Raw genomic sequence first — 6,334 nt, 5'->3', positions numbered from 1 at the left:
ACGAGCGCTCCGAATTACAAACACCCGATTCCGCGTTGTTCTATGTAATGGAAGAACAACCCGACAAACACGACATCTTGTCAAAGTAAAATTTAACCTACCGTACAAAAATTTGATTTCTATCTACCCATATACAAACATTAAAAGTTTTCAACCGCTATCGCACAAAGTCTTTATCATACTTACCCAGTTAGTTAAAAGCACTCTAGTGCAAAAGTCAATTTACTGAAGGGTCATATTTTTTACTGCGGCTCTCCCATCATTTGGCTTGAGGCGCGGGCGGCATCCCTTGAACACTGAATAGAAAAGAGTGCTCCCAGTGTTATTTATGACCACGGCTTTGCCACTTACAATGATGTCGGATTTCCGCACTACTAAATTTATGACTTTTATGAAGCCTGTTGAACGAAGAATGCCGATTTTACTGGTTTCCGGTTCTTCAATCAATATTTGACATACATAGATGTTGTAGGTACATAGAGCGATATGGTTCCCAAACTATCATGTGAGTACCAATATGCTGCGAAAAGTGGGTGGCTCGCTTGTGAGCCACCTCTGACTAACCCTTCGGGGATTACAGTCGTGAGTGCATATTATTATGTGTATGTATAAATATAATTGTAAAATAGATATACATTTAGGAACCTACTCGTACAATACAAAGCAGAAGTCTCTTCTACTAATAAAAAGTAACAATAATTATTTTATATTTTTATAACACTGGTACAAAACTTTAAAACTCAATAAAATCAAATCCTAGTTAGGTAGCTGTATTGAACAGTCTGCAGCTAATTGACTTCTTCGAACTGTTGAAGTGAAAAGTTTCTCTTGATAGGTACAGCCCCATTACCTACTTTTGGAATATTCGTTTCAAGAATTTTATTTGTGTTTATTGATTGATCCCCCTATAATATTATAGTTGTCTGCCATATGGTGGAAAAATAATTATACTCATACTTATACATTTGTAAAAATAAAACATTCATAGGCCGTGGTAAAACCATGCTGTTATCTATCACAAATAGCGAAAACTCAGCCAATAGGGCATCTTCTGATATTTATTTGGATCTTATTTTACCTTATTATAAAAGCAAGGAGACATCAAAAACAAAGAAATAATACTGAAAATGTGGCAAAACGGACACGTGTTGTATAGGTGAGCAAATCTCGCTCACACAAGCCAGTAACATGTAAGAGCAGATGGCATAACTTCCTATATTTCCGTGGACCAAAAGGAGGGTTCTCAAAGAAAATGCTATAAAACGCATCGAAAGTAAATTGAATGCGAAACTATCTCCTTTCAGTTTCGACTCACGTACAAGAGATCCTCTAGCGCGTCCGTATTCTGAAGTGGAAAAAAATACTGTTTTGGATTCGCATACTTCAGTTTCAGGGCACTCACGAGCAATGAAAAAGTTTCAGCGACAGGGTAGGTTAATGGCAGGTGGCACTTTTTCATTGCTCGTAGGTGTATTTACATAAATTAAAATAGGTATACATAATATATTCAAATTTTAAATACTACTAAATTTTCAGTTAAAATAAATAATACGTTTTATACATAATTACATGCGAATGTTTTTAGATTGAAGTCTAAAAGACTCACGAAAAATTAAAGTTGCAACTCACTGAATAAGAAGTGGTCTTGAAATAAAAACGTTATCTTCAACGTCGAAGAGCATTTCAGACCTGCTTCACTTTAATTTGGTTCCGTAATGTGTCCTATTTTTTTACATAACGAGATTTAATATTATTATTTACTATCCTATCAGTGATATGAAAAGTTAAAAGTCGTAAAATTCCTTATTACCTACTATATTTTAATTGACTATATTTTAATTGTTATGTATCTACTAAAAAACTTAATTTATTAAGTATATATTATTTCTTTAGCGGTTACAATTTATCACCGCGGTGAAAGGATTAGCAAGTCACATTACGTAAGTAAAATATCAAAAGTCAGTATTTTTCCATTTACTTACTCCGAGAAAATAGAAAAAACCTGCAAAGATGACTCCCTCGGCTGAGATAATGAAGATAACGACCTTGGGATCTTTGAATCGGACTATTTCAAGGAATATAGCTTCTCGACAGATTACGCTCTAAGGAAATTCTCCAGTTTTGATATCCTAGCGGAACCTCGGCGCTAATTAAGTACGATATTTAATAGGGATACTGATGTAATTTTAAATCATAAGTACTTAAAACTCTCTCGATCTCATATTATTAGTATTTGCATGATCTTTATTACCTACCAATTCTGGCTGTGCAGAAATGAATCATTTATCAGTTTTTCTGAATAACTCTGACTCAGTGTACCGTTGTTGTGTGTGTTATGTGTGTTGCATAAAAAAATACACTAGCATAGGTTTTTTTCACCCAGATTCGTTAGAAATGTTTGCATGCAAACTCACGAAATTCTGGCAAAAAAGTAAGCAACACAATCACTGCTAACCACAAAAGTATTCCGACATTACATAAGGTAGACAACTTTACCTTTACACCCATCAAAAATATGTTTTGCTCCAGATCTCAGATAAAAGAATTTGGAACAAAAGTAGTAAAAGCCCTACGGGGAGACGGTATTACCATTTTTTTGTGTCAGAATTTGCATCGAGCCTACTTTGTTCCAGTAAACGGGCTATAAATCCTGAAAGTAACTACCTACCAGTCCACCTGCATAACGATTACCCCTATAGTTTTTGGACTGTATACTTTACCGATATTACTGCGGTAAGCCTCCTCTTGCGAAATCTACATAACAAATAGCTACGAAAAATTTAAACAACGGTAACAGACGTGTTTTGTAGAATTTTATAATTTTGTTACCATATAAGTTGACGCAAATGCTGTTGGTTCTCCATGAACAATATAAATAAATAAACAGATCGAAGAAAATTTTGTATAAGTACCAATTTGGTATGCAAATTTACCTTAGCAATTAGTTTTAAATTCTAATGTTCGTCAATGACAAAAAAATATAAATAAAGGTACCTATTGAGACTTTAATTGAAATTTTTCTCTATTAGCTCAATTTTAGCTAAAAAATAACATGCGACATAAACTACCTAAATTGAAATAATTATTATAGGTACACCTAGTATACATACCTTAATAACTTTAGATACCTTGCATCATTCATAGCATTACTACATTAACTAGGTACTTACTTGTAAAAGAAACGGGCGTTTCCTTTTATATTAACGCCATAACTCACACCTTTACTTATAGAAAAACTACAAGAGCTTGGTTATTATCTGCCCAAGTCGGCTGTATGATTGATTTTCTACCTCAGCGACACCCTTCCCTATTTTCCCAGGGCTGATAATAGAGCTGCGGCGCAATGTGGGTAATAATACCTTCGTACAGAACACACCACCTATAATGGATATGCTTAGGTACAGTCAGCTGCTTTAGTAGCTATTCACTTTTGTACCTTGTCAAAATACCTACTAAACAAAACGTCAATGTTTGAATGAATGAATAGGCAGTTAGTGAGTTTGACAAGGTTCAAAAGTGTATAGCTACTAAAGCAAGTGACTGTACATAGTAAGACTGTGGAATAAGAAAAGTGTAGAAGCTTTGGGGTAAACGGTGTTTTGGTTTTATGTACCTACTCTCGGTAGAGAGTATAGTGTTCTGTGATGTACCGAGGTAGTACTCGTATTTATCTATGGCACAAAGTGAAAACGTAATGAGTTTTTTTTTAAATCTGATATCTATGTGAACTCTGACAGTTAGTCCACTGCTGACGTGGCCTCTTCCAAAGCACGCCACTGCATGTGATCTAAAGCCATTATATATGTCGCAGGCAACTGGTTTAATCTTCTGTTTGATTGAACCACTAGCCCGTTCATTGGATGGCGCTATTCAGTTGTATGACTAAAGGACAACTCGTCAAGTCGTTGATTGTAACGTTCGACGTCTTGACTGAACGTCATTCAGCGAAGTCGTTGAATGGGATATAGTATAGCAACTTTGTAATGTCTGGTTAGGGTGAACATCACCAGACAAGAGTCAACAAAAAGACTATGTTACAAATCTCTTATCTCACAAATTAACTAAACAATAACAATAAACGTACCTTCATATTGTTGTTCATAATTATACAGTTTCGCCACTTTTTTTCTTTGAAACTATCCGCCCGCGGCGTAATAATAGTTAAATCCATGTTGTCACACTATTTTAACACAAATAACGCACTTTAAAGCTAATTTATTTGCAAAAAACTAACAATATAGGTGCCTGTTGTGTCAGCTGTTAGCTGTTAGACGCCATATTTGTTATATTCACCACCTGACTGATTTTAAGTCAGCTAACTAGTTGGACGTTTTGTGACGCTTGTACAATCAACGTTCGGCCTAGTCATACAACTGAACAGCGCCATCAAATGAACGGGCTAGTGGTTCAATCAAACAGGAGATTAAACCAGTTGCCTGCGACATATATATGACTGTGATAGAGCAACGCAGCACTGAATATAAAACTCTTAGTGTATGGTATGTTTTTTGTAAAAAACTTGGGAAAAGTTAAGCACTAAGCAGTGGCAAAAATTCTTTAACATACCCACACATACCTTTCAATCTTCATCCGAAAAAATGAAGACTGAATTATGATGGACGTTTTTAGAAACATGATCCATCATTTAGTCTTATCGGAATAGCATGTTAAGCGATATCCCCCCCCCCCCCTCCGCTCAACACTTGGAGTATGGAAGCCACATTATGTACAGTCAGCAGAAGATAATTATAGACTGATTACGTCCCCAAAACAAACACTCTAATTTTAAGCTCCACGGATGTGCGTATGTAAACTATATTCATCTATATTCCACCATATTCCAGCAATATATTTGGAATATCATGGATATGTCGCCGGCATCTGGTTGACAATCAACGACTTGACGAGTTCTTTAGTCATACAACTGAATAGCACCATCCAATGAGCGCGCTATGGATTCAACCAAAAAGGAGATTCAACCAGATGCCTGCGACAGATATATTCTGTGCAAACTTACTAAATTCAGAACATTAAAATATATTGGGTTTAGTAAAGTTTTAGAGCTGAATTTTACAGTAAGAAAACACTATGTAGATTTATGTTTTCTTAGGTACTTTATTGTAGTTAAATTTACATTCTTCAGAACTATTACATTTGTTTTAATAAAGTCACATTTTTTAAAACACATAAATTTATAAATACGTAATTATTTAAAAATTTATAATGGCTTAGCCAGTTAAATTTAATAACAAACAATTTTATACTTACAGTAAATAAATTAAGAAATCATAGCATATAATTTTAAATCATTCAATAATTTACACGAGATTTATAAATAGTCTCCCCTACCTCAACATTAATATAATATTAAGAATATTTTCCTCTTAGGATACTTAAAATAAATCTATAGAATGTAGGTATAATGCTATAATGTTTTATGTACAATACGCGATGGTAAATTATGAAATTACACTAAAATGTGTAGGTCTGCCTCAAATTTAATATTTCAAAACTAACATAATACCTACATCAAATTCAAATTTAACGTTACGTTAGCAAATTGTATAAATATAAATACCATAATATCTATAAATTTTGGGGCCATAAATAATAAGGATTTAATTAAAGAAGCGCCCGTAGTCGAGCAAGCTTCAGTAATCGTAACTGATCATTAAACGAGTATGTCTGACATGGCACCGTCACTTATTGGATGTGTGACCGATTGTTTTCTGGGTGTTTCCGTGCTTCGGACAGTCCTAGAGCTTAGTCAGAGGTCTTCGAGCAGATTGAAAACATCTGACAGTCGGGTTGACCACTTCCCCGACAAAGCTCGCAACACAAGTTTGCTTGTGCTGAGGTCCACAAACCCGCACTGGGCCAGCGTTGTGGACTAGGCCTAAGCCCTTCCTTCCATTGCAAGCGGACCCGTGGCTCAGCAGTGGGGACGTGATGGGTTGTGGTGATGGTGGTGGTGATTTAATTTAATACAATACCTATGCACATTATCACACATATCTTATTTTGCAACTGTCATTCGATAATATTCACATAAAAGAATATATATCTCGTAAGTTACAAAAGAGAGACTTATAATATACTTTATACATTATGATGATATTAATAAACACATTTTAAACTGATAGTATTATTTCCGTGTGAGATAGAATACAATACATTATTGAGTTGTAACTTTTTTAAAGTTGTTCTTGGTTACAAACCGATCTCATAACATGAAATATAAGTACCTACTTAAGAAAAAATTTGTTAAGTAAAGTTAGTTACAATAATTTAGAATACTTGTTCGCTTTACAGTTATTTTTATTTCTTTGATATT

Source organism: Plutella xylostella, chromosome 21, assembly GCF_932276165.1.
Source record: "Plutella xylostella chromosome 21, ilPluXylo3.1, whole genome shotgun sequence".
NCBI classification, from domain to species: domain Eukaryota; kingdom Metazoa; phylum Arthropoda; class Insecta; order Lepidoptera; family Plutellidae; genus Plutella; species Plutella xylostella.
The sequence above is the reverse complement of the archived record's forward strand: the minus strand, read 5'-3'. Positions refer to the sequence as shown.